At 43.2% G+C, this 27,727-nt stretch overlaps 1 protein-coding gene across 6 annotated transcripts in view; it reads left to right on the top strand.

The window, feature by feature from the left end:
- THRAP3 (thyroid hormone receptor associated protein 3) overlaps positions 1–27,727 on the top strand; it is a 77,521-nt gene that overhangs the window by 5,632 nt on the left and 44,162 nt on the right. For 4 of the 6 annotated variants that reach the window (XM_024248401.3, XM_024248380.3, XM_024248384.3 and 1 more), the window contains exon 2: positions 26,434–26,536. The exons of the other annotated variants lie outside the window; for them this stretch is intronic. The gene's annotated coding sequence lies outside the window, so the exon portion shown is untranslated. The remainder of the gene's footprint in view (positions 1–26,433; positions 26,537–27,727) is intronic. 6 annotated transcript variants of the gene reach the window in all.

Here is a 27,727-nt window from a genome sequence, read left to right as displayed (position 1 = left end):
TGACCTCAGGTAATCCGCCCGCTTTGGCCTCCAAAAGTGCTGGGATTACAGGCATAAGCCACCGCCCCCAGCCCTGGCTGATTTTTTTTGTATTTTTTAGTAGAGGTGGGGTTTCGCCAGTTTGGCCAGGTTGGTCTTGAACTCCTGACCTCAGGTGATCCACCCGCCTCATCCTCCCAGAGTAATGGGATTACAGGCTTGAGCCACCACGCCCGACCTAGAAAAGGAACATTTTAAGTGTGCTTTCCTTCAGTGATTTAGTTTGTCAGATGTATACTCATATCTTTTGTAGTGTATTTTCAGATAATAGTGTTTCTTTGGAAGCGTAGGATGTGATGTGCTTTCTGCCACAGAGTTGAGTTATATACCACTGAAAAAAGCATGTATTTAGGCAGATGTTTTCAACCTCTGCCTAAAAAGTTTTATGGACTAAATCCAATCTGCAGATATATTTTCTTTGGCTCATACAGTGTTGTAAATTTGAATTAGTTGTCAACATTTAAAAAGGAGATTTTGTATAAAAATGTGGATTCAGGCTGCTTTTGAAAAGGCAGATCTGGCAGCCGTGGATCTGCTTTTCTGCTTTGCAGCAACCATCTTTTATAGTTGGGGCATGTCATTTCCAGTTTGCCCTAGACCCTGCCAACAGTCTGACATGTAGCCCTGACCTGGACAGAGTGTCAGTTGGTATTTACTATTTTATACCTTTATATTACTTGTCTACTTTCCATCTTTTATTACCTGTTCTGGATATATCATAGAGGTCTCTGATACCCCCATTAAAAGTCACTTTACTGTCTTACATCATCATTGACCTTTTTTTTCTGTCTTGGTACCTTATATCCTTCGTTAGTTTCTTCTTAAAAAAAAAAAAAAAAAGATTTTAGGCAGCTTTGAAAGATAGAGTTGAAGCAATGCAGGGGGAACCCCCAAAACACTGAATTACTTTGTTTCCAAATTGAAGAAAAACAGACTTTTGGAGAGCATAGAGGTATTGGTCTCACCCTTGCCTGTGCCTTGTTTAGCTGGTATGTGTTCAGTGTCCTCACTTTTGTTCTGCTTGGTTTGCTTTGTAGCATCTGGAATGTTGTCACTGCATAGCTTGGCCTGTCTCAGAAGGCCAAGCAGAGTTGTTGAATGTCTCAGTATAAGATTTTTGGCTCTTGTCCTGAGACATAACAACTAAGGTTATTCTATTATTTTTTAAAATAGTAGACTACTGTGAAGTCCATTGCATTGTTTTCAGTAGTGCCATGTGATTTTTTTGTGTGTATGTGAGGTTAACAACTCAATTTCCTTTTTCTCGATTTTAGTAAAAAGGATGGCATGAATAAAGGATTGATAGAGGAAGCATAGAGGTGAGACTGTGTTGTAAAGTTAACGAGGAAGTTTCTTTACTCAAGGGCTTTCCTTTATATCAGGGCTTCACAGAAGATGGTCCCAGTTTATCTAAAGACTATGTCCTAGAGTCTTGACTAATTCCTTTGACTTGAAAGACTGTCGGCTATCAGAAAAAAACTTTTAATATAAAAGTGATTGATGAATTGGTCAGATTCCGGTGTTGAGTTGCCCAATAGAAAAAGAGATTTAGTGGCTGGGTGTGGTGGCTCACACCTGTAATCCCAGCACTTTGGGAGGCTGTGGTGGGTGGACCACTTGAGGTCAGGAGTTTGAGACTAGCTTGGCCAACATGGCGAAACCCATCTCTACTAAAAATAGAAAAATTAGGCAGGTGTGGTGGTGTGCGCCTGTAATCTCAGCTGCTTGGGAGGCTGAGGCAGGAAAATCACTTGAACCCGGGAGGCAAAGGTTGCATGAGCTGAGATTGTACCACTATACTCTAGCCTGGGCAACAGAGGAGACCCCGTCTCAAAAAGAAAAAAGTTAAATTTTTAAATATAAGAAATTTTTGTTTCAGGCATAAGATGACTCTTTACATAGGCTTGCCTTGTATACTCATAAGTTCTTATTATTTAAGTGTTAAAGAGTTGCTGTATCAGCTTGGCTTTGGCAGTTTTGATGTATCTTTGTACACATGTATCTATTACACTGGGAAATGTCCTGAAAGAGGCCTTTCTTGACTCCTCTATAATAGCACTCCTCTTCAAAAATCATTGTTGTTTCCCTCCCCAACCCTACATTATTACTATATAACATGATATTTATTTTTAATCTATCGTGTTTCATCCTTCATGTCTTTAGAGAGTAAGAGGGATTTCTTTTATTCAATGTTGAATCTAGTCACTACCTAGGACATTGAGTCATGTAGAAAAGGCGTAGTAAATATTGAAAAAAGGATGGGTTAATATGGGAATAAGTAAATAACTGACTTGGTGGCGTTCTCTGAAGTGCTGCCATTGTCAAGTCCTGGTTCACTCAGATTCTTTTAAGTTAGCAGTTGAAAATAATTTGTACAGTGGTAGGTGAGTAGATTGCCAAGGGGCAAGAGGGTACTTTCTGGAGTGATAGAAATATTCTGTTTTGGTTGTGGTGGTGGTTACACAGTATGTTTTGTCAAAACTCATCGAACTGTATTTTTTTTTTTTTTGAGACAGAGTCTTGCTCTGTTGCCCAGGCTGGAGTGCTGTGGCGCGGTCTTGGCTCACTGCAACCTCTGTCTTCCAGATTCAAGCAATTCTACCGCCTGAGCCTCCTGAGAAGCTGGGATTATAGGCACATACCACCACGCCCAGCTAATTTTTGTGTTTTTAGTAGAGACAGGGTTTCACCATGTTGGCCAGGATGGTCTTGAACTCCTGATCTCAAGTGATCTGCCCCCTCAGCCTCCCAAAGTGCTGGGATTACAGGCATGAGCCACTGCGCCTGGCCATCGAACTGTATTCTTAAGATGTGTACATACATTGTGTGTGAATTAAAAAGTTGATTTGGCCTGGCCTGGTGGCTCACGCCTGTAATCCCAGCACTTTGGGAGGCTGAGATGGGCGGATCACGAGGTCAGGAGATCGAGACCATCCTGGCTAACATGTTGAAACCTCGTCTCTACTAAAAATACAAAAATTAGCTGGGCATGGTGGTGGGCGCCTGTAGTCCAAGCTACTTGGGAGGCTGAGGCAGGAGAATGGCATGAACCCGGGAGGCGGAGCTTGCAGTGAACTGAGATCGTGCCACTGCACTCCAGCCTTCCAGCCTGGGTGACAGAGTGAGACTCCATCTCAAAAAAAAAAAAAGTTGATTTAAGGCTGGGCACAGTGGCTCATAGCCTGGGCATGGGCAACATGATGAAACCCCACCTCTACAAAATAAAATAAAATAAAAAATTAGCCGGTGGTGGCGTGAGCCTGTAGTCCCAGCTACTTAGGGGGCTGAGGCAGGAGGATTGCTTGAACCAAGGAGGTTGAGGCTCTGGTGAGCCAAGATTGCACCATTGCACTCTCACCTGGGTGACAAAGTGAGACCCTGTCTCAAAAAAATAAAAAATAAAATAAAAATTTGTATTCAAAACCCATTCTATCAAGGCTATTCTGCAGAACTGTAGGTAACTATAGTAAGTAGGTTGTGATAATGATAGTTTTCTGAGTTGTCCTCCTCCTTCAGTCAGAACAGTTGTGCGTTTATATTTTATACTTTGAGGCTCTGCTTAACATTTCATTTTTTGTTTTTATTTTTATTTTGAGATAGGGTCTTGTTTTGTCACCCAGGCTGGAGTATGGTGGCGTGATCATGGCTAACAACAGCCTGGACTTCTTGGGCCCAGGGAGTCCTCCTACCTCAGCCTCCTGAGTAGCTAGGACTATAGGTGCCCACCACCATGTCTGGCTAATTTTTGTAGTTTTATAGAGACAGGGTTTCACCATGTTGCCCAGGCTGGTCTTGAACTCCTTCCTCAGCTTCCCAAAGTCCTGGGATTACAGGTGTGAGCCACCACACCCGGCCAACATTTTATTTTTAAAAAGATAAAACTGATAAGTCCCCTAATACCCTTGTACACTACCCCAGGGTTTATTCAAGCAGAGCACACATTTTATGAAAGCCCTGGTGGGGCAGGGAGGTGTCTTCATTTTTTCCCCCCTGCTCACAGACAGATGCTGGTTGAAAAAATTCAGACATTACAGAAATAGGTAATGTAGAAAGTAAAAGTTTCTCATAATGTCATTCTTCAGGCCAGTGTTTGGATATATAGAAGAGATTTTTACTGTTTTGGTGCGTCATATGTATATATATTTTTTCCTTTGGTACTAGATGAAGGTATTTCTGAATAGTAAAGATAAATAGGAACCGTGGAGGAGAAATAGGGATGCACTTCGTGGGTTTGTTTATGATGAAAGCTTAATATTTAGCATCTTGCTTCAGAAGAACTTAAATTGTAAAAGCCTGTTCTGATAATTCGTCTTTTCCTTGGAAATTTAGAAGGTGACATTAATTCTTGGGTTAATGGTGAATGCTTCGTCTTATTCGTAGTGTAGAACCTAGCTTGCCTCTTCTCTTCCTTTATTTCTGTTTCAGTCTTTTTTTTTTTTTGAGATACAGTCTCGCTCTGTCGCCTAGGTTGGAGTGAAATGGCACGATCTTGGCTTACTGCAACCTCTGCCTCCCAGTTCAAGCAATTCTCCTGCCTCAGCCTCCGGAGTAGCTGGGATTACAGGCATCCACTACCGCGCCTGGCTAATTTTTGTATTTTTAGTAGATTCGGGGTTTCGCCATGTTGGCCAGGCAGATTTCGAACTCCTGACCTTAGGTGATCCGGCCGCCTTGGCCTCCCAAAGTTGTGGGATTACAGGTGTGAGGCACTATAACCAGCCTGTTCAATTTTAAATGGAGGTAGAAATCTCTGTCTAGCTGCAGGGGGGGTTATTGTGATGGTTAGATGATTAACCCACTGACAGGCACGTGGTAGGTATTCAGCACATGAATATCATTATTATTTTCTTTTTTCTGTGAAGATTTTGACACTTTAGATAATAATATTATTGTATATGGAAACAAGAAGATAGGTTGTTTGGTAGCTATTTGGAAAAGGAAAGTAGTCATAAGAAGTTAAATCTGAAAAGACAATGAGAAACACTCAGAACCCTCAACCCACAGCAGTTGGAAAGAACAAAGGATACCAAAAAGGCAATATTTTAAGATAGTGAAGGATGGTGTAATTATTCAATAAATGGTTCTAGAAAAATTGGTTGACCATTTTGAAAATTAGATTATTAATACTGACAAAATAAGTCTCATATGAAAACCAGAGAGATGCAAATGAAATTGAGATACCGTTTTCTTCCTGAGATTTCCACCATGACAAAAAAAATGATGATTATTGTTGGTGAAGGTTTGGGGAAATTCTCAAACACTGCTGGTAGCAGTATAAATTGCTGTAGCCTTTTCTAGAGGACAACACTATGTACTTCGAGGAACACACCTTAAGGATTCCTATTGGACAGGTCCTTAGAGATAAGAATAATCATTACAGTATTATTTATGTAAGTGAAAAACTGATAGCAACCTAAATATATGCCACTATGGGACTGCTTATGGTACATTCATGTAGTGGAATGCTAGGTAGAAAAGAGGTGGAGACTGGAAAGTCATGTTTATTGACATAATACAGTGAATTTAAAAAAAGTCCAGAATTAATGCTTTTGTTTGGTTTAAAAACCTTTATGTCGGACTGGGTGTGGTTGCTCACACCTGTAATCCCAGCACTTTGGGAGGCTGAGGTGGGCGGATTGCGAGGTCAGGAGTTCAAGACCAGCCTGGCCAACGTAGTGAAACCCCGTCTCTACTAAAAATAAAAAAAAAATTAGCTGGGCATTGTGGCAGGTGCCTGTAGTCCCAGCTACTTGGGAGGCAGAGGTTGCAGTGAGCCGAGATTGCGCCCCTGCACTCCAGCCTGGGTGACACAGCGAGACTCTCTCTCAAAAGAAAAAAAAAAAACCTTTATGACAGACTGGGCGCAAAAACCAAACCTTTATGGCTCTCCATTTCCGCCTTGATCAGTGTCTATTAAGTATATATTGAGCTCTAAAAATTTAGTTCCTCAGTCATACTGGCTATATAGAACTACATGATATAGGACATTTCATTCTCAGAAAGTTCTAGTAGACAGTGCTGGTATACATTGCCCTTTCTTTCTTCCTTTCTTCCCTTCTTCCCCCTTTCCTTTTCCTCCTTCCTTCTCCCCACTCCAGTCTTCCTTCCCCTCCCTTCCCCTGAGGTTAACTGATCCTCCCACTTCCCCCTCCCAAAGTGCTGGGATTACAGTCTTGAGCCACCTCTGTACCAGTCTACCTTGCCTCTTCATATCTTTGTCAGCATCTTCTGCCGGGGCCTGCTAGTACATGCAGTTTTCCATCCTTAGATTTCACAGAAGAGTTTCCGAATTTCCTTTGTCATTTATGTATCACCATTTTCATATTAACTAATTAAACTCTACCTCTTAGCCCACAATGGACATGTTCAGAATGCAGAGAGAATGCTGTTACCTCTATGCTGAAAGTAAACAATTTGGGGACAATTTTACTGAATCTCTTAGTTCTGGAGTATGCATATACATAACTTTGAGTTTCTGTTCTTTAAAAACAGTGCTGGGTGTGGTGGCTTACACCTGTAATCCCAGCACTTTGGGAGGCCGAGGTGGGCAAATCACCTGAGGTTAGGAGACCAAGACCCGCCTGACCAACATGGAGAAACCCTGTCTCTACTAAAAATACAAAATAGCCGGGCGTGGTGGTGCATCCCTGTAATCCCAGATACTGGGGAGGCTGAGGCAGGAGAATCGCTTGAACCTGGGAGGTGGAGGTTGCGCTCCATTGCACTCCAGCTTGGGCAACAAGAGTGAAACTCCATCTCAAAACAAACAAAAAGCAGCTAGGTAGGGGCCGGGCATGGTGGCTCATGCCTGTAATTCCAACACTTCAGGAGGCTGAGGCAGGTGGATCATCTGAGGTCAGGAGTTCAAGACCATCCTCGCCAACATGGTGAAATCCTGTCTCTACGAAAAATACAAAAATTAGCTGGGCGTGTTGGCAAGCACCTGTAATCGCAGCTACTCAGAAGGCTGAGGCAGGAGAATCGTTTGAACCCAGGAGGCAGAGGTTGCAGTTAGCCGAAATTGCTCCACTGCACTCCAGGCTGGGTGGCAGGAGTGAAACTCCATCTCAAAAAAAAAAAAAAAAAAAAGACTGGGCGCGACGGCTCATGCCTGTAATCCCAGCACTTTGGGAGGCCGAGGCGAGCAGATCACTTGAGGTCAGGAGTTCGAGATCAGCCTGGCCAACACGGTGAAACCCCCTCGCTACTAAAAATACAAAAGTTAGCCAGGCATCGTGGTGGGCGCCTGTAATCCCAGCTACTCGGGAGTCTGAGGCGGGAGAATTGCTTGAACCTGGGAGGCAGAGGTTGCAGTGAGCCAAGATCATGCCACTGCACTTCAGCCTGGGTGACAAAGTGAGACTGTCTGGAAAAAAAAAAACAACTAGGTAGGAAATAGGTTTTTTTTTTTTCTTTTTGTGTTTTTTTGGAGACAACCTTGCTTTGTCACCCAGGCCTCAGTACAGTGGCATGAACATAGCTGACTGTAGCCTCAAATTCCTGAGCTTAAGTGATCTTCCTGCATCAGACTCCTGAGTAACTGGGACTGCAGGTGTGTACCACCATGCCTGGTGATTTAGCAAATTTTTTTTTTCTTTTTTTTAGTAGAGACGGGGTTTCACCGTGTTAGCCAGGATGGTCTCGATCTCATGACCTTGTGATCCACTCACCTCGGCCTCCCAAAGTGCTGGGATTACAGGTGTGAGCTACCGCGCCCGGCGATTTAGCAAATTTTTTGTAGAGACAGGGTCTCATTTTGTTGCCCAGGTTAGTCTTAAACTCCTGGCCTCCAACCATCTGCCCACTTCAGCTTCCTCAGAGTGCTAGGATTATATGGGTAAAACATCGTGCTCAGCCTGAACTAGAATTTAGATTAAGTACCACATTTGATGTTACTTGATTTTTCTGTTTGTGGGAAATTTGGAAATTAGGCATTAAGTACTTGCCTATGAGTGCTAGGCATTTATTGGAATGGAAATATGTGGTATGAAAAATCTTTTTTGATTGGTATCATTTTCAGATTTAATTCCTATCCAGATTATTTTTTTAGGGGTAGACTAATTTATTGCTTAGATTGGGGCTTCAAGTGTTGTCTTCAGGATACTGGATATTTATGATGAGTGAGCTAAAGCTTGTTTAGTGTCTATTTTGGGGCCATGGTAGGCAGATCTCTTCCCACTGGTTAGTGTTATTACAGCTGTTGTGATGATCTCATTGAATGTAGCTAAAATGGACTTTTAGTCAGCAACACTTTTAGAAGATTTAGTGTAATGAGCGAGCTTTTCGGGCTTTTGTTTTGTTTTGTTTTTTTGGAGACAAGGTCTTATTTCATTGCCCAGGCTGGAGTGCAGTGGTGCAATCACAGCTTACTACAGCCCCTCAAACTCCTGGGCTTGAAAGGTGACTCCTGATCCTGAGAGGATCGAGTGATCCTTCCACCTCAGCTTCACAAGTAAGTAGCTGGGACTGTAGGTGCATGCCACCATGCCCAGCTGCTCGTTCGTTCTTTCTTTCTTTTCTTTTTTAATTATTATTATTTTGTTTTTGAGACAGAGTCTTGCTCTGTCGCCTAGGCTGGAGTGCAGTGGCGCGATCTCAGCTCACTGCAAGCTCCGCCTCCCGGGTTCACGCCATTCTCCTGCCTCAGCCTCCCAAGTAGCTGGGAGTACAGGTGCCCACAAAGCCAGGATGGTCTCCATCTCCTGAGCTGGTGATCCGCCCGCCTCGGCCTCCCAAAGTTCTGGGATTACAGGCGTGAGCCACCATGCCCGGCCCTGTTTTTTATTTTTTGTAGAGACGGGGTCTCCCTGTGTTGTCTAGGCTGGTCTTTTTTTTTTTTTTTTTTCTTTTTGAGTCAGCTTCTCGCTGTATTACCAGGGCGGGAGTGCAGTGGCGCGATGAGTGGCGCAATGTCAGCTTACTACAACCTCCGCTGCCCCTGCACCGGGTTTAAGCGATTCTGCTGCCTCAGCCTCCCAAGTAGATGGGATTACAGGTTTGCGCCACCATGGCCAGCTAATATTTGTGTTTTTAGTAGAGACGAGGTTTCACCATGTTGCCCAGACTGGTCTTTAATGCCTGTGCTCAAGTAATCCTCCCACCTCGGCCTCCTAAATTGCTGGGGTTACAGGCATGAGCCACCTTACCTGGCCAAACTGGCTTTTACATTTCATCATCCCTGTAAGGCCTTTGTTTCCCTGGTTCTGGGTAAGTTAATCACTCTGTATCAAGTGTATTCTAGCAGGGATGGCAATATCTTTGATTTCTGTTTTCCTCCAACATTTTGTTATGAAAGATTTCGAGCATACAAAAAAGTTGAAACAATTGTACAGTACAGTGAGACCTATATGTCCATCACCTAGATTTTACATTTGTTAGCATTTGCTTAATTGTTTTGTCACTTCTTTCCACTAATCAACTCATTTTACTTTTTTCGTGGTAAAATATGTATAAGATAAAATTTTATCATCTTAATCATTTGTTTTTGTGGCTACGTTTCACAGTTTATTTACATTTTAAGACGAACCTTGATCTCAGAATCACATATCCCTATGTGTTTGTTTTTTTGTTGACTTCACGTAAAGGCATGGTTTGTTACACAAAGAATATAAATATTTACCATGTCTGTTACATGTAACACATAAGAACAGCTTGTAGCAGAAATTCATCAACCCGCCTATATTAAGGTTCTCCAGAGGGACAGAACCAAAGGATATATGTATAAATAAAAGCGAGTTTATTAGGAAGAATTGGCTCTCACAGTTACAGGGTGAAGTTCCATGATAGGCTGTCTGCAAGCTGGGGAAAGAGAGAAGCTGGTCACGTGGCTCAGTCCAAGTCCAAAAGTCTCAAAACCAGGGAAGCCAACAGTGCAGCCCTTAGTTTGAAGTGAAAGGGCCCGAGAGCCCCTGGGAGGCCTCCAGTGCAAGTCCCAGAGTCCAAAGGCTGAAGAACCTGGAGTTTGATGTCTAAGGGCAGGAGGAGAGGAAGCCAAGCATCTGTCACAGCATGAGAGAGTGAGCAGACTCAGCAAGCAATCTACTTATCCCCCTTCTTCTGCCTGCGTTGTTTAGCTGTGCTTAAAGCTGATTGAATGGTGTTCCACCCACATTGAGGGTCCAGCTGGACACGTGGGCTGGTTCCTCTCACAGTCCACTCACTCGCATGTCAGTCCTCTCTGGCAGCACCCTCACAGGCATACCCAGGAACATTGCCTCATCAGCCATATAGCTATCCCTCTGTCCAGTCAAGTTGACACCTAATATTAACCATCACAGCCCTTACCATTTTTTTTGGTATAAATATAGGTATCAAAATAATCCTGGACATATTTTGGATTTTTTTTTGTTGTGCATATTTTGGATACTACTAGAAGTCAGCACCTGCACCACTTCAAAAATTAACATAATTTGTGATAATATTTATTTTACCTGCTACTTTAAACAATTTTGGCTGCAGTTTTTCACTAAGCAAAATAAAGCGTGCCATTTCTGTTTTTTCCTTCTTAAGATTTTTGCTTTTCGGCTGGGCGCAGTGGCTCACGCCTGTAATCCCAGCACTTTGGGAGGCTGAGGCGGGCGGATCACTAGGTCAGGAGATTGGGACCATCCTGGCTAACACGGTGAAACCTTGTCTCTACTAAAAATACAAAAAAATTAGCCGGGCGTGGTGGCGGGCGCCTGTAGTCCCAGCTACTTGGGAGGCTGAGGCAGGAGAATGGCGTGAACCCAGGAGGCGGAGCTTGCAGTGAGCCGAGATCAGGCCACTGCACTTGAGCCTGGGTGACAGTGCGAGACTCCGTCTCAAAAAAAAGATTTTTACTTTGCAGAAATACATGCCGCTGCCACCTGACACCTCTCACCACGCTTTTGTTTTGTAAACCTGAATTCTCTTTAGAGTACCTCAGGTTTATGTTTAAATGACAGTGCCCTAACAAGAGAAAAAAAAATTATGCTGTATTTTTCTTCCCATTATCTGAAATGATAATGGGTATGTATATATATACATATATAAATAAATATATATTCTTACAAATGTCCAGGTCATGTTTACCAGCAGAAATTCTTAATGTGTGGGTATTTTGCATTGTGATATTTAATTAAGACATTAATATGAGTAGAAGGTTGACTTAAGTTTAAGATCCGCTAAAATTTTCTTTCTTTTTTTTTTTTTTTTTTTTTTCAGATGGAGTCTTGCTCTGTTGCCCAGGCTGGAGTGCAGTGGCGTGATCTCGGCTCACTGCAATCTCCACCTCCTGGGTTCAAGCAGTTCTCCTGCCTCAGCCTCCAGAGTAGCTAGGACTACAGGCACCCACCACCATGCCTGGCTAATTTTTGTATTTTTAGTAGAGATGGGGTTTCACCATGTTAGTCAGGCTAGTCTCGAACTCCTGACCTCAGGTGATCCACCCACCTCGGCCTCCCAAAGTGTTGGGATTATAGGTGTGAGCCACCATGCCTGGCCAAGATCTGCTAAAATTAGTTGTCATGGTTTTACTTCTGGTGGCTGTGGAAGCTACTTATTTTCTTTGGATGTCATTAGATGTCTTAGCTTTTGAAGTACAACTTTAATGCTGTATGGATTTTGCCATTTTGCTAACACTGGTGTGCTGCATGCGTCCACAATCCCGCTGGAATTAATTTTTCCATTCATAATAATTTTTATTATAAACCTAACTGATGGAGCTTCTGGGTATTTAGGTCTACATTCTACTTTCAAGTTATATATTCTGCTTTCATTTTTTTGTTTGTTCATTTATTTGTTTTTTGAGACAAGGTCTCACTGTCCCACAGGCTGGAGTACAGTGGCACGAACATACAAACTCCTGGGCCCAAATGATCCTCCTGCCTCAGCCTCCGGAGTAGCTGGGACCACAAGTGTGTGCCACAATGCCTGGCTAATTTTCTTTATATTTTGTAGAGACCAGGTCTTGCCATGTTGCCCAGGTTGATCTGGAACTCCTGGGCTGAAGTGAGCTTCCCATCTTAGCCTCTCAAAGTGCTGGGATTACAGGTGTGAGACATCTGTTTTGATTTTTTTTTTTTTTTTTTTGAGATGGAGTCTCACTCTGTCGCCCAGGCTGGAGTGCAGTGGCATGATCTCCTCTCACTGCAAGCTCTGCCTCCCGGGTTCACGCTGTTCTCCTGCCTCGGCCTCCCGAGTAGCTGGGACTACAGGTGCCAGCCACCACGCCCGGCTAATTTTTTGTATTTTTAGTAGAGACGAGGTTTCACCATGTTAGCCAGGATGGTCTGGATCTCCTAACCTGTGATCCGCCTACCTCGGCCTCCCAAAGTGCTGGGATTACAGGCGTGAGCCATCATGCCCAGCCTCTGTTTTGATTTTCTAAGGCATATAGGTAGATTTGTCAGTCTTTACCTTTATGGTTTATACTTACAGAATTTTGTTTGAAATCCTTCCTCACCCTGAATTCATACAGATATTCTCTTCTGTTTTCTTCTAAAAATTTTAAAGCTTTTCACAGTTAGTTTTTTTTTTAATTGGTTATTTTATTTTATTTTGAGACAGACTGGGCACGGTGGCTTGCACATGTAATCCCACCACTTTGGGAGGCTGAGGCAGGAGGATTGCTATGATCATGCCACTGCATTCCAGCCTGGGTGACAGTAAGACCCCATCTCTAAAAACAAAAATAGAATGCTGGTTGTGGTAAGCTGCTAATGTTGCTTATAAGTGCTTTGGAAATAAGATTCATTTTGTGAGGAACTTTCTACTTAAGAATGACCAAGTGGCTTTGTGGGAAGGAAGAGGGTTGCCATTTGTTAATGGTGTTTATAAATTGCTGTTGGATTAGTATAAGCTGCAAAGCAGCTAGTAATTTATTTTCTTTAACTAGGAGAATCAGATAATATGGACATTTTGGATAGACATCTTTTTAATTTTCTAAATATTTCCAAAATTGGTAATGTTATTTCTAATTAGGAAGTTTGGTTGAAAATAAGTTTCTGAACTCTGTGTCAAATCTAGTAGCTACTTCCAATTTGTAATTAAAAAAAGAAAAAGTCTTCAAAGGTTGAATGTGCCTTCATGGATTCTCCAGCATGAGCAAACTAAAGTATCCAAAACTGAATTAAAAATTTCATCTAAATTATACCTTCTTCTTAGCTTTACTATACTTAGTGTCAAACTGATTTCTTAGATTTCATAGTCACTTAATTTTGAAACCTTGGTTCCTTTCCTCTCTATTACTTCTACGTCTAGTCAGTTATTTGTTGAATGCCATGTATGTGTAAAGCAGTTTCAGATTTCACTTCTGTGAGTTCTGTTTCCATTGCTATTGGATGCCTAGTGAGGAAAGCTCCTTTTCTCATATCTACCTGTACAATTTTACTTGTGGGTTTTTGTTTTTTTTTTTTTGAGACAGAGTCTTGCTTTGTCGCCAGGCTGGAGGTGCAGTGGCGCGATCTCAGCTCACTGCAACCTCCGACTCCCTGGTTCAAGCGATTTTCCTGCCTCAGCCTCCTGAGTAGCTGGGATTACAGGCACACGCCACCACACCCAGCTAATTTTGTTTTGTATTTTTAGTGGAGACAGGGTTTCATCATGTTGTCCAGGATGGTCTCGAACTCCTGACCTCGTGATCCACTCGCCTCGGCCTCCCAAAGTGCTGGGATTACAGGCGTGAGCCACCACGCCTGGCCAGAGCCAGGTTAACTACTAAGTCTTCCTCCTGAAAACCTTACTTTGTTCCTCTAGTTGTAAGTGGCCTTTGCCATTGTACCACTCTGGTGGTGCTCAGTTCTGACATGTATTATATAGATCTCTGCATGTGACACCCCATCCCAATCTTTTTTTTTTTTTTTTTTTGAGACGGAATCTCGCTCTGTTGCCCGGGCTGGAGTGCACTGGCACAATCTTGGTTCACTGCAACCTCCACATCCCAGGTTCAAGCGATTCTCCTGCCTCAGCCTCCTGAGTAACTGGGATTACAGGCCCGCGCCATCACGCCCGGCTAATTTTTTTGTATTTTTAGTAGAGATGGGATTTCACCATGTTGGCCAGGCTGATCTCGAACTCCTGACCTCAGGTGATCTCCCCACCTCAGCCTCCCAAAGTGCTGGGATTATAGACGTGAGCCACCACGCCTGAGTCCCTTCCCCAATCTTACAGGTAAACAAACTCCTTAAAGACCTTAAATATGATAGGTGCATGTCTTGCCGACTGAATGATTCTGTTCCAGGGTCTGTTCACCTCAAACGTGATAGCTTCCTAACTTTATCTCCCCCATCCTGATCCATCCCCTTATCCCAACAGTTTGCCTGCTTAGAAACATGCAATGGCTTCCCGTTTGCAGAGATAAAGTTCATTTTTCTTTTTACTTGGCATTTAAGGCTAGCTATGTTTTGGTTCTTCCCCTGGGTATGACATCCCAGGGGAATGTGTCTCTCATTCCTTGTCTCTTGATCATTGCATTTTAATAGCCCTTGAACAGTTATATTTGCTTTTCCAGCTAGGACTTTTTATATTTCGCTACCTCCTCCCCACACCTACCAAAATCACGTATCTTTCAGTCAGTAGCAATTTTGAATAAATTTGAGATTATAGTACATCTGATAATAAGAGGTAACCTGAGTGCATATCTGTGCCTACAGTCGTTCTAAGTACATTCCATGTATTAACCATTTAATTATTCCCTACAATCCTAGGGGGAGGTATGATTATAATCTGCATTTTACAGATGTAAGTGAGGCAAGGAAAGATGAAACAGATCCAGGATTGCACAGCTAGTAAAGTGGGTAGAGCTGGATTCAATCCCAGAGTCTGGCTGTAGAGCATGTAAATCTTTGTCCATTTTTTCATGGAACTCCAAGGCACCTGGGGCAGGCAGACTGGTGCATGAGAGAATAAACAGTATTATATCTGTGAGAATTTCAAGCACAGTATATAGGAATATGTATAGAGTAAGGCCTTGTCATTGGAGACAAGTAGAGCAATCTTGGCTCACTGCAACCTCTGCCTCCTGGGTTCAAGCAATTCTCCTGCCTCGGCCTCCTAAGTAGCTGGGACTACAGGTGCACACCACCATGCCAAGCTAATTTTTGTATTTTTAGTAGAGACGGGGTTTCACCATGTTGGCCAGACTGGTCCCGAACTCCTGATCTCAAGTTATCTCTCTGCCTTGGCGTCCCAAAGTGCTGGGATTACAGGTGTGAGCCACTGTGCCCAGCCTTTTTCTTTTTAAAAAATAAATAACATGGGCCGGGTGCGGTGGCTCACACCTGTAATCCCAGCACTTTGGGAGGCTGAAGCAGGCGGATCATGAGGTCAGGAAATCGAGACCATCCTGGCTAACATGGTGAAACCCTGTCTGTACTAAAAATACAAAAAATTAGCTGGGAGTGGTGGCAGGCACTTGTAGTCCCAGCTGCTCAGGAGGCTGAGGCAGGGGAATGGCGTGAACCCAGGAGACGGAGCTTGCAGTGAGTGGAGATCGTGCCACTGCACTCCAGCCTGGGCTACAGAGTGAGACTCTGTCTCAAATAAATAAATAAATAAATAAATAAAATAAATAAAATTACAGGCATAACTGCATATTTATCAAAATTGTATCAACGGTTCTTTTTCTAATTTTCTGAAAAAAATTGATAACATACATTGTTCACATTATAACTTTTGCAAAAATATTGAGGGCTTCAGTTTTCTCAAGGGCCTTTCTTAGTCTTTTTTAAAAAATTACCTTTTTTGGCCGGGTGCAGTGGCTCACGCCTGTAATCCCAGCACTTTGGGAGGCTGAGGCGAGCGGATCAGTAGGTCAGGAGTTCCAGACCAGCCTGGTCAACATGGTGAAACCCTGTTTCTACTAAAGATACAAAAATTAGCTGTGTGTGGTGGCGGGCGCCTGTAATCCCAGCTACTTGGGAGACTGAGGCAGGAGAAACTCTTGAACCTGGGAGGCACAGGTTGCAGTGAGCTGAGATGGAGTCACTGCACTCCAGGCTGGGTGACAGCGAGAATCCGTCTCAAAAAAACAAATTAACTGTTTTTTTTTTTTTTTTTTTGAGTTGGAGTCTAGCTCTGTCGTCCAGGCTGGAGTGCAGTGGCGTGATCTTGGCTCACTACAACCTCTGCCTCCTGGGTTCAAGCTATTCTCCCACCTCAGCCTCCTCAGTGACTGGGATTACAGGCGTGTGCCAACATACCCCACTAGTTTTTTGTATTTTTAGTAGAGATGGGGTTTTACAATGTTGGCCAGGCTGGTTTTGAACTCCTGACCTCAAGTGATCCACCCGCCTCAGCCTCCTAAAGTGTTGGGATTACAGGCGTGAGCCACCACACCCAGCCTTAAAAATTAACTTTTAATTGTCAATTATGATATACAAGAAATATGTATACGTTGTGGAATGATTAAATCTAGCTAATCAACATATGTATTGCCTCATTTTTTTGTGTGTGGTGAGAACACTTAAAAACCATGTTGCCCAACTTATTCCTCTTAACTGAAATTTTGTATCTTTTGACCACATCTCCCATCTTCATCTTTTTTTTTGGGAGATGGAGTCTTGCTCTGTCGCCCCGCCCAGGCTGGAGTGCAGTGGCACGATCTTGGCTCACTGCAACCTCCGTCTCCCAGGTTCAAGTGATTTTCCTGCCTCAGCCCCCCGAGTAGCTGGGATTACAGGCACATGCCACCATGCACAGCTAATTGTTGTATTTTTAGTAGAGACAGGGTTTCACCATGTTGGTCAAGCTGGTCTCGAACTCCAGACCTCAGGTGATCCGCCCACTTTGGCCTACCAAAGTGCTGGGATTGCAGGCATGAGCCACAGTGCCCAGCCTCCTTCATCTTTTAATATTTAAAAAAATTATTCTTTTCTTTCAGGCCTTCATTTTTGTTAATCTCCTCGGTTGTTAACTGGTCTGACCCTGCCATATCTTTATTTGTTGGTGGCTTTGACTGAGTTTTGAATACTTTTATTGTAGAGATGGGGGTCTTGGTTTGTTGTCCAGGCTAGTCTCGAACTCCTAGCCTCAAGTGATCCTTCTACCTTGGCCTTCCTAAGTATTGGATTGCAGGCCTGAACCGTCGCACCCAGCTCAGCCTCTTTTTTTTTTTTTTTTTTTTGAGACAGTTTTGCTTTGTCACCTAGTCTGGAGTACAGTGGTGCAGTCATGACTCACTGCAGCCTTGACCTCCTGGGCCCAAGCGATTCTCAGCCTCCCGAGTAGCAAGGACTACAGGCATGCTTTATTTTTTTGTAGAGATGGTCTCATTTTGTGGCCCAGGTTGGTCTTGAACTCCTGGCTTCTAGCATTTTTCTTTGTATCCTCTGTAGTCGTGCTAGTTTCAGTAAATTCTTATGTATGTGAGGGCTCACTTGATTTATACTTGTGTCTTCACTGTTGCCATGCTTGCTCAGATGTTTATTATCTTGGGGCTCAAACTTACCTATTGAGCAAACATGATGAAATTTACCATGTACCAGGCATTGCGTTAGGTGTTGGAGGAGATACAAGATAAATATAAGGCACAGTCCCTATTCTTTTTCTTTTTCTTTTTTTTTTTTTTTTTTTTGGAGACAGAGTCTTGCTCTGTTTCCCAGGCTGGAGTGCAGTGGTGTGATCCTCAGCTCACTGCAGCCTCTTTCTCCTGGGTTCAAATGATTCTCCTGAGTAGCTGGGACTGCAGGCATGCACCACCACGCCCGGCTAATTTTTGTATTTTTAATAGAGATGGGGTTTCACCATGTTAGCCGGGCTGGTCTCAAACTCCAGACTACAGGCTGCCCACCTGGACCTCCCAAAGTTCTGGGATACAGGTGCAAGCCACCGCACCCAGCCAGCACAGTCCCTTTTATTTATTTATTTATTTTTTTGAGATGGAGTCTCGCTCTCGCCCAGGCTGCAGTGCAGCGGCACAAGCTCCGCTCACTGCAAGCTCTGCCTCCCAGGTTCACGCCATTCTCCTGCCTCGGCCTCCCGAGTAGCTGGGACCACAGGTGCCCGCCACCACACCTGGCTAATTTTTTTGTATTTTTAGTAGAGACGGGGTTTCGTCATGTTGACCAGGCTGGTCTCGAACTGACCTCAGGTGATCTGCCCGCCTTAGCCTCCCAAAGTGCTGGGATTGCAGGTGTGAGGCACTGTGCCTAGCCTGATTATTGTATTTTGAAATAAAAACTTTGTGCAAATTTGTTTTCTCTCTTGTCATGTAAGTACCCACATAGTAGCCTCAACTTTGCCTCTTGGCCAGCAAAGCCTAAAGCATCTGACCCTTTGGAAAGGTTATCAACCCCTTTTCTTCTTCATTTGTCTAACAAATGCATTTAGCGCAGATGGCCAGTAAGAATCAACCTTGGCCAAGCACGGTGGCTCATGCCTGTAAACATATACTTTGGGAGGCCAAGGCAGGTGGATCACTTGAGGTCAGGAGTTCCAGGCCAGCCTGACCAACATGGTGAAACCCCGTCTCTACTAAAAGCACACAATTAGCGGGGCATGTTGGCACACGCCTATAATTCCAGTTGCTTGGGCAGCTGAGGCAGGAGAATTGCTTCAACCCGGGAAGCGGAGGTTGCAGTGAGCCAAGATCGCGCCACTGCACTCCAGCCTGGGCAACAAGAGCAAAATTCCGTCTCAAAAATAAATAAATAAAAATAAAAATAAACCCTAATGAATAGTAATTCTCAAAACTGTAAGACTCCCAAATGGTAGGAACTGATATTTTTTAATATTTATGCCCAGCAACTCATAGTAAAGCAAATAAAAGTCAGTAATTAGTCATCCCAAAGCAATTTCCAAAGCAACTCCTCAATAAATAATAAGAGCACATCTGGCTCTGAAGCCTATGTTTGATTCCCAACTCCACCAACTACTAGTTGTGAGACCCTGGATAAGTTACTTAATTAAATCTCACTATCTGTTGTCCCTTATCTATAAAACTATTCCTACTTCACAGCGTTGTTGAACACTGAATAAATTAATATATGTATAAAGTTCTCAGAAAAGTGCTTGGCACAAAGGAGTACTCAATAAATATTGTTAATTGGGCCAGTATCAAAATGACAGTGAAAAGACACGACTTCAACAAGCTGGTTTGGGTAGTCATGTGGTCATTAAACAACTATATTCTCATGAGAATTCAGAATTTAGCTTTATGGCAAACTCAGAATGTAAGACACTAATTCCATCTTGAAAACCTGTAAAAAGAGCAGTAGGCTCTGTCAACAACAAACCCAAGCCTATGCCTAATTCCAGGTTGAATGAGTCTGCTCCTTAAATAACCCTATCATTCTGTGCCTCAAGTTCTCAATGTACAACACAGAGAGGAATCAAACATGCCAACTGACGCACCTGAACGTTTCTACCTAGACCAATGGTTTTTAAACTCATGCTCTCAGGCTGTGCAGAGAGGTTGGGGCAAAGTAACTTTCCCATCTGAGTTATCCCGGCCCAGTAGATCAGACTGAATTGTCAAGAACTCATAATGACTACTTTCCCAGAACTTATCTTTTTATCACATTACAAAACTTTTTATAAGCTACCAGCATTTCCTTATCACTCGAGCCTCTATTTCCTTGAAAACCAGTGGTCATGCACTATTACTAAAGTAAACTACTCCTTGAGGGCAGGTATCAGATCAAATTCCTTTTTATATCTCCAGTGCTATAACACACAACTACCCATTTTAACCATTTTTATATGTACAGTTCAGTGACATTAAGAACATTCAGGCCAGGTGCGGTGACTCACATCTGTAATCTCCGCACTTTGGAAGGCCAAGGTGGGCGGATCACTTGAGCTTAGGAGTTCAAGACCAGCCTGACCAACATGGTAAAACCCCGTCTCTACTAAAAATACAAAAATTAGCTGGGCATGGTGGCGCAAGCTTGTAATTCCAGCTACTTAGGAGGCTGAGGCACAAGAATCTCTTGAACCCGGAGGACAGGGGTTGCACTGAGCCAAGACCGTGCCACTGCATGCCAGCCTGGGTGACAGAGTGAGACTCTGTCTCAAAAAATATATATAGATATGTGTATCTATATATATCTATAAATGTAAATAATGAGTATAATTTTTGTAGTAACAGGTGTGTAAGACTGGAATTCTGCTTTTGGGGAGTACAATTTTACTTAATTGGGGCTCCAAGTTAACATTGCCTTTCAAAATTGATGGCAAATGTTTATTTGTTAATGCTGATCTGTCGTGAAGTTTTATGTGTGTCATCTTTGAAAATGTCTTCACACAGATGGTACTGCCAAATATATTAATCCCTGAGCATGTGATTTTAATTGAGCAGATTTATCTTTTAGAAGGCACAGAAGTGTGTTAGATTCTTGATATTTGTCTTTTAGCATACCATAACATTGCAGATAAATCGCTTCCAATTGAAGATTAGATGGAAGCTCCTTAGCTGCACAGTTAGACATATTTTGAAATATGGAGATTTACTTTACCCATGCATTAAGGTTGGAAATATGCTGGAACTGTAGTTTGAGCTCAGAAGATGTGCTCTTGTGTGGGGATGGAGATACCACTTCTTGTTCAACTTTTGATAGTATGGGAAGTGAATAAAGTAATTCGACATTTCTTAAAATTGAAACATTTATTGTCATTAGTATTATTTTATCACAGTACGTGTTTCCCATAGAAGTGCTGTTTTGACTTCTAATTTTATTTTATTTCTTTGAGACAGAGTCTCCCTCTGTCAGCTAGTCTGGAGTGCAGTGATGAGATCATAGCTCACTGCAACTTCAAGCTCCTGGACTTAAGCGAGCCTCCGGTCCCGGCCTCCTGAATAGCTGGGACCACAGGCATACACCATTGAGTCAGGCTAATTTTTTTTTTTTTTTAGTTTTTGTAGAGACGGATCTTGCTGTGTTCACTAGGCAGGTCTCAAACTTCTGACCTCAAGCTGTCCTACCTTGGCCTCCCAAAGTGTTGAGATTACAGATGTGAGCTACTGTGCCAGGTCCTTGTAATTTTAAACTGAAATCATTAAGAGACATTATCAAGTCTGCAGCAAAAGCTAACTTCAAAGCTATTTGGTATCCACAACAGTAATAGTGGTTAAGGGTGGTTCTTGTTGAAAAATTTCATACTCAGCCCTGAGCTTTTCAAGAAACAAAATTTTTCTGCTTCTAACTCATCAAACTGTGGGGTAGGGCAAGTCAGGATATTCACCTTCTTTTTCTCAGCACTGCACTCCAGCCTAGGTGACGGAGACCATGTCTCAAGAAAAAAAGTCTGCAGAGAAACTGCTGATAAATAACCTTACATTTTCACAACGTTTGCCAATTTTTCCAACTAAGTCCTTCTCTTCTCCACGCATATTTTTGCCATCACTTGCTTTTCTGTAAGTTGGGAATATTGTGATGAGTGCTTAGTCTGGTAATATCAATGTATGTTGTATTCTTGGCATATCTGTGGTGTCATTTCATAATAAACACAATGATTTGCCATCAAATTCAGTAACAAAATGATTCACACTTCACACTGTGCCTTAAAAGGGTAACATCAACGTCTGCTTTTCTTGTTTTGATGTGATGGATATGCACTGGTAATTAAAAATAATAATAAAATGTGATACTGCCTAGGCATGGTATGTGAAATGCTGTTGAGTTATAACTGTGTCACTGCAATTTGTAGCAGAGCAAAGCAGTGAGACCACTGAAGGCAGTTCCTGTTGCAGCTACTCAGATCTCCTTAGTGTGCAAGTAGCCATATGTAAATGAATGTGACTGTTCCTATAAAATTGTTTATAGGTGTGTAAATTGGAATTTTCCCAGCCCAGCAGCTAATATGGGGGAAAAAAAGAAGTTGGAATATTGTATAATTTTTACCTGTATTGAAGTATTTTTTTGATTAAAAAAATTTTTTTAAACAGAAACCATTCTTAGCTCATGGATGGTACAAAACCAGACAATGGGCTAGATTTGGTCTGTGTGCCATAGTTGCCATCCCCTATTATAGAAGGCTCTGTATACATGACTTATTTGGAAGTGATCTGTTTTCTCTCCAAACCCATTTATAGTAATTTCACCAGTCTTGGATCAATCTTGGTTTCCACTGATACCATGAAAACTACTTGGAGCAGACATTGCACAGTTTTCTGTGGTAAAAACTAAAGGTTTATTTGCTCAGCTGTCATCTTATTCTTAGTATTTTGTTTTCCATTGGGGAATGGCTGAGATTACATTTTGTTATTCATTAGATACTTTGGGTTAACTTGACACTGTCTTCTTTTTTTCACTTTTAATTGCTATCATCATGCTTTTGAAACAAGAACACATTAGTCCTCAAGTATTACATAAGCTTGCTTGTTACGCCTGGTGGCTTAAAGGACTATCTTTGACCTCAGGTTCACAAGAGTGGGCAAAGTGTTTCCTTATGTTCTGTAGTTCTCAATAAAAGATTGCCAGGGGCTGGGTACTGTGGCTCACACTGTAATCCCAGCACTTTGGGAGGCTGAGGCTGGTGGATCATGTGAGGGCAGGTGTTGGAGACCAGCCTGGGCAACATAGTGAGACCCTGTCTCTATTTAATTAAAAAAAAGAATGCCAGGCCGGGCGCGGTGGCTCATGCCTATAATCCCAGCACTTTGGGAGGCTGAGGTGGGCGGATCTGGAAGGCTGAGGTGGGCGGATCATTTGAGGTCAGGAGCTTGAGACCAGCCTGGGTAACATGGTGAAACCCTGTGTCTACTAAAAATACAAAAAAAAATAGCTGGGTGTGGTTGTGCATGCGTGTAATCCCAGCTACTAGGGGGGCTGAGGCGGGAGAATTACTTGATCCCAGGAGACGGAGGTTGCAGTGAGCCGAGATCGCACCATTGCACTCCAGCCTGGGCGAGGGAGTGAGACTCTGTCTCCAAAAAAAAAAAAAGAAAGATTGCCAGGGGTACTTGAGGTGAGATAAGGAAAAAAAAATTCAGTCTTGTTTACCATAGGAGATACAAATGGTATGGTCCTAGAATGTTAGCGTTTACCCTTTGTTTGGATTTGGAAACTATATCGTTGTTTAGGGTCTACTAATGTGTGGAACATGGGAGCGTTCTGAGTGACACGCTGGTCTAAGGCACTGTTGTCCTTTATTTGGATCATTATTATTATTATTTTATTCTTTTTTGAGACAAGGTCTTGCTCTGTCACCTAGGTTGGAGTGCAGTAGTGTGAACATGGCTCATTGCAGTCTCTGTCTCTTGGGCTCAAGCAGTTCTCTTTCCTCAGTCTCCCATAATATTGGGATTATAGGTGTGAGCCACTGCTCCCGGCCAGCCTGGATTATTATTATTATTTTTTTTTTTTTGAGACAGAGTCTCTCTCTGTCCCCCAGGCTGGAGTGCAGTGGCACAACTTTGGCTCACTGCAACCTCCACCTCCCGGGTTCACGCCATTCTCCTGCCTCAGCCTCCTGAGTAGCTGGGACTACAGGTGCCTGCCACCATGCCTGGCTAATTTTTTGTATTTTTAGTAGAGACGGGGTTTCACCGTGTTAGCCAGGATGGTCTCGATCTCCTGACCTTGTGATCTGCCCGCCTCGGCCTCCCAAAGTGCTGGGATTACAGGCGTGAGCCACCGCACCTGGCCCTGCCTGGATTATTTTGGGCATTATCTACTAATTTCTTCTATTCGTGACCCATTAAAATCTGTTCTCCACTCAGCAGCGAGCATGTGTCATTGCAGTTTGTGGTATTTTGAAACATAATTATGCTCCTATTTTATGCTCTAAACACTCCAGTGGCTGCCCTCATTACCCAGAGGAAAACCAAAGTCCTTACGATGATTGCAAGGCCCTGTCCATTCAGCCATGTTTCTGACCTGATCTACCAACAGCTCATTGGTAACTTTTTGCATTGCAGACATTCTTTTTTTTTGAGACAAGAGTTTCGCTATGGTTGCCCAGGCTGGAGTGCAGTGGTGCGATCTCGGCTCACCACAACCTCTGCCTCCCAAGGTTCAAGTGATCTCGTGCCTCGGCCTCCCAAGTAGCTGGGATTACAGGCACCAGCCACCTCGCCTGGCTAATTCTTTGTGTTTTTAGTGAAGACGGGGTTTCTCCACGTTGGTCAGGCTGCTCTTGAACTCCCGACCTCAGGTGATCTCCCTGCCTCGGCCTCCCAAAGTGGTGGGGTTACAGGTGTGAGCCACCACGCTTGGCCAGCATTGCAGACATTCTTATTTTTGTGTCTTCCTCAGACAGTCAAGCATGTTTCCTCCCCAGGGTCTTTGCATTTGCTGTTTCCTCAGATAAGGCCCAGTATACTCTTTTTCTTCCGTCTCTGCTGGCTGTCTCATTAGAGAGGCCTTCCCTTAATGCGTGATATAAAATTGTGTAACTTTTACTCCTCCATGTGGCCCCCATTGCTCCCTAGAATGTCAGTTCCAGGCATGAAGGGACTTTTAAATTATTGAACCTCCAGTGTCTAGAATAGTGCCTGGCATGTAGTCAGTACTTAATAAATTATTTGTTGAATAAGTGGACAATTAGTAATGTGTAGAAGGAAAGAGGGTCTATTGTGAAGTCTCCTTGCTAATACACTGCTGTTTGGCCAAAGGAGGTTCAGGAAATAGAGGCTGACAAGTATGCCTGTGGCTGGCCAGATGACATGCAGGACAGGCTAGGCGGGAGGAGGGCAACTGTGGTGGCAGGGGTGACTCAGGGTTTCAGGTGTCTCTTCGCCGTCACAGAGTAACTAAAGGCCAGGGCCTCAGATTTGCTTCTTCACTCATCGCAACAATGGGGAATTGAAGACTTGTTGGAATGATAAAATTCTTGCCGATATCCAAGAAGAGGTTAATTAATAGGAAATATGATGGAGTAATAAAATGGGAGATTTATGTGTGTGTACTTTTGCCATCTGGTTAGAATTAGAGTGAAAGATGGATGTATTGGAATAGATTGTGTTTTTTTGTTGTTTTGAGACAGAGTCTCGCTTTGTCACCCACGCTGGAGTGCAGTGGCACTATCTTGGCACACTGCTACCTCTGCTTCCCAAGTTAAAGAGATTCTCCTACCTCAGCCTCCTGAGTAGCTGGGATTACAGTCATGTGCCACCACGCCCGGCTACTTTTTGTATTTTTAGTAGAGACATGGTTTCACCATGTTGTCCAGGCTGGTCTCGAACTCCGGACCTCGTGATCCGCCCGCCTCGGCCTCCCAAAATGCCGGGATTACAGGCGTGAGCCGCCATGCCCGGCTTGGAATAGGTTGTTTTTTAAATTCAACATGTTACAGCGTAAGAGCAGTTTGCAGTCCTGTAGCAGACATGGGATTTCCCTCACTAGCTAGGCAGAGCTGACTGATGTGAGCCCCGTGTGCCTCTGGAGTGAGGAATCGGGGGAAGAAGTTTTGGCTGATGTAACCTAGGCTGAATTAGAAGAATACATAGCGAGAAGACATGAAAAAGTATTTTGAGTGAGTTTTTAAAAGTGCTATATTTGTACTTATATTAATAAATAAACACATATCGACATTGTTATTTGGTAAAGGATCTGAATACTAAGCCTCATCTGGATAAAACTATTATCCTGTTAGTAATTTTTTTTTTTCTTGAGGCGGAGTCTCACTCTGTCCCCTGGGCTGGAGTGCAGTAGTGCGATCTCAGCTCACCACAAGCTCCACCTCCCGGGTTCACGCCACTCTGCCACCTCAGCCTCCTGAGTAGCTGAGACTACAGGTGCCTGCCACCACGCCTGGCTAATTTTGTTTTTGTATTTTTAGTAGAGACGGGATTCCACCATGTTAGCCAGGATGATCTCCTGACCTCATGATCCGCCCGCCTTGGCCTCCCAAAGTGCTGAGATTATAGGCGTGAGCCACTGCCCCTCTAATATGAATAACAACAAAGCTTTGATAAGCCAGGAGTGAGGACATCTAATTACTTAACGTGAGCTTGCTGGTCTTGGAACTTGGTTTTCCTGTTTGTTTTGGAAAACACTGGACACAGCTTTGATGTGTGACCATGTTCATAGATCTGGGAATAGACAACTGGAGCAGAAGGGAATTTTTGTGCTTTTATGGGTGGGTACGGGGAGTTATTTTACCTTGAAATGCGTTTATTAAATTCATTTTAGTATGCCTCTGTTCATTGCTTTCTTATTTTAAACATCTGATTTTTGTCAGGTTCACCAGGTTGAGTTTTGTGGAGCTTGTGAATTAGTCTTGCATAATGAAAACCTTAGCATCTGAAATATTGCCAGTGAAAGTATCAGGTTACAGTAAGGAAGGCTTTTGCTTTCCATGCTGTGGGAGGTTAGATGAATGAAAACCTGTCAGACAGAGGCAGACCATCTCATACTTTGAGAGAAAAGCTTGGGTCCTTTTGGAGTAAAGCTGAGGGCTAAAGTAGGGTTTGTGTTTATAGATTTCGAGCATCAGTAACAGAATCTGCATTTGGGTAGCCATTTTTTCACTACTTATTTTCTCTCATTTCAGAAGTGTATCCTGACTTGTAAAGTGAAGAAGCCAGTGGTGCTGCGGGTGTTCTTTTGGGGTAGTGTCTGGGATCCAGTACGAGTTGAATCATTGTTCAAATAAGGTAAAAGCATGGTGGTAAAAGAAACTAATAACTTCACTAATTTGTAAAACCAATCTTAAGAATTGATTATTTCGAGACCAGCCTATGCAACATGGTGAGATCCTGTCTCTACAAAAAATAAAAAAATTTAACCAGGCCTCATGGTAGACACCTGTGATCCCAGCTACTTGGGAGGCTGAGGCAGGAGGATAGCTTGAGCTCAGTAGTTGGAGACTGCAGTGAACCATGTTCATGCCACTGCACTCCAGCCTGGGTGACAGCAAGACCCTGTCTCAAAAAAAAAAAAAAAAAAAGAAAAGAAAAAGAATTGATTATCCAGACGATTCGTTAATGGAAGTTCTGGGTTCTTATGAAACAGTATTTGTTTGAAAAAGGTTGTCTGTAAACTTGACATCTGTAATCATTGTTAATATTTTGGGAAGCAGTCCCTTTTCATGCTTATGTTACTTGGATGTATACCTGTTTTAATTAAAATTGGGGGCCGGGCGTGGTGGCTTCCACCTGTAATCCCAGCACTTTGGGAGGCCAGGACAGGTGATCACCTGAGGTCAGGAGTTCGAGACCAGCCTGGCCAACGTAGTGAAACCCCGTCTCTACTAAAAATACAAAAATTAGCCAGGCATGGTGGCAGGCACCTGTAATCCCAGCTACTTGGGAGGCTGAGGCAGGAGAATCACTTCACTGCAGAAAGTAGAGGTTGCAGTGAGCCGAGATCTTGCCACTGCCCTCCAGCCTGGGCAACAGAACAAGACCTTGTCTCAGAAAAACAAAAACAAACAAAAGCTTTATATATGTGCAAAAACACTATAGTAGACATACCAGACCATCAGCTCCCTAGGGCTTTTTATGAAAAACAGCATTCCTTCCCCACTCCCCTTCCCAGCCCCTTAGAAGCAGTCATTTTCAACTCTCCAGTTCCTTTTGGTATATCTCTCTAAATCATAAGCCTCTTTTGCTTTACAGTGTTTGTTATTATTTATTAACTTCACTCCTTAGATAGTGGTAGTTTTTGTTAGGCTTACCTGACCACCTCACATGCCAACATTGTCACTCTGGGGCTGGGCACCGTGGCTCACGCCTGTAATCTCAACACTTTGGGAGGCCGAGGTGGGCAGATCACGAGGTCAGGAGATCGAGACCATCCTGGCTAACATGGTGAAACCCCATCTCTACTAAAAATACAAAAAATTA

The sequence above is a fragment of the Pongo abelii genome, chromosome 1 (assembly GCF_028885655.2).
Source record: "Pongo abelii isolate AG06213 chromosome 1, NHGRI_mPonAbe1-v2.0_pri, whole genome shotgun sequence".
NCBI lineage: Eukaryota > Metazoa > Chordata > Mammalia > Primates > Hominidae > Pongo > Pongo abelii.
The sequence above is the reverse complement of the archived record's forward strand: the minus strand, read 5'-3'. Positions and strand labels throughout refer to the sequence as shown.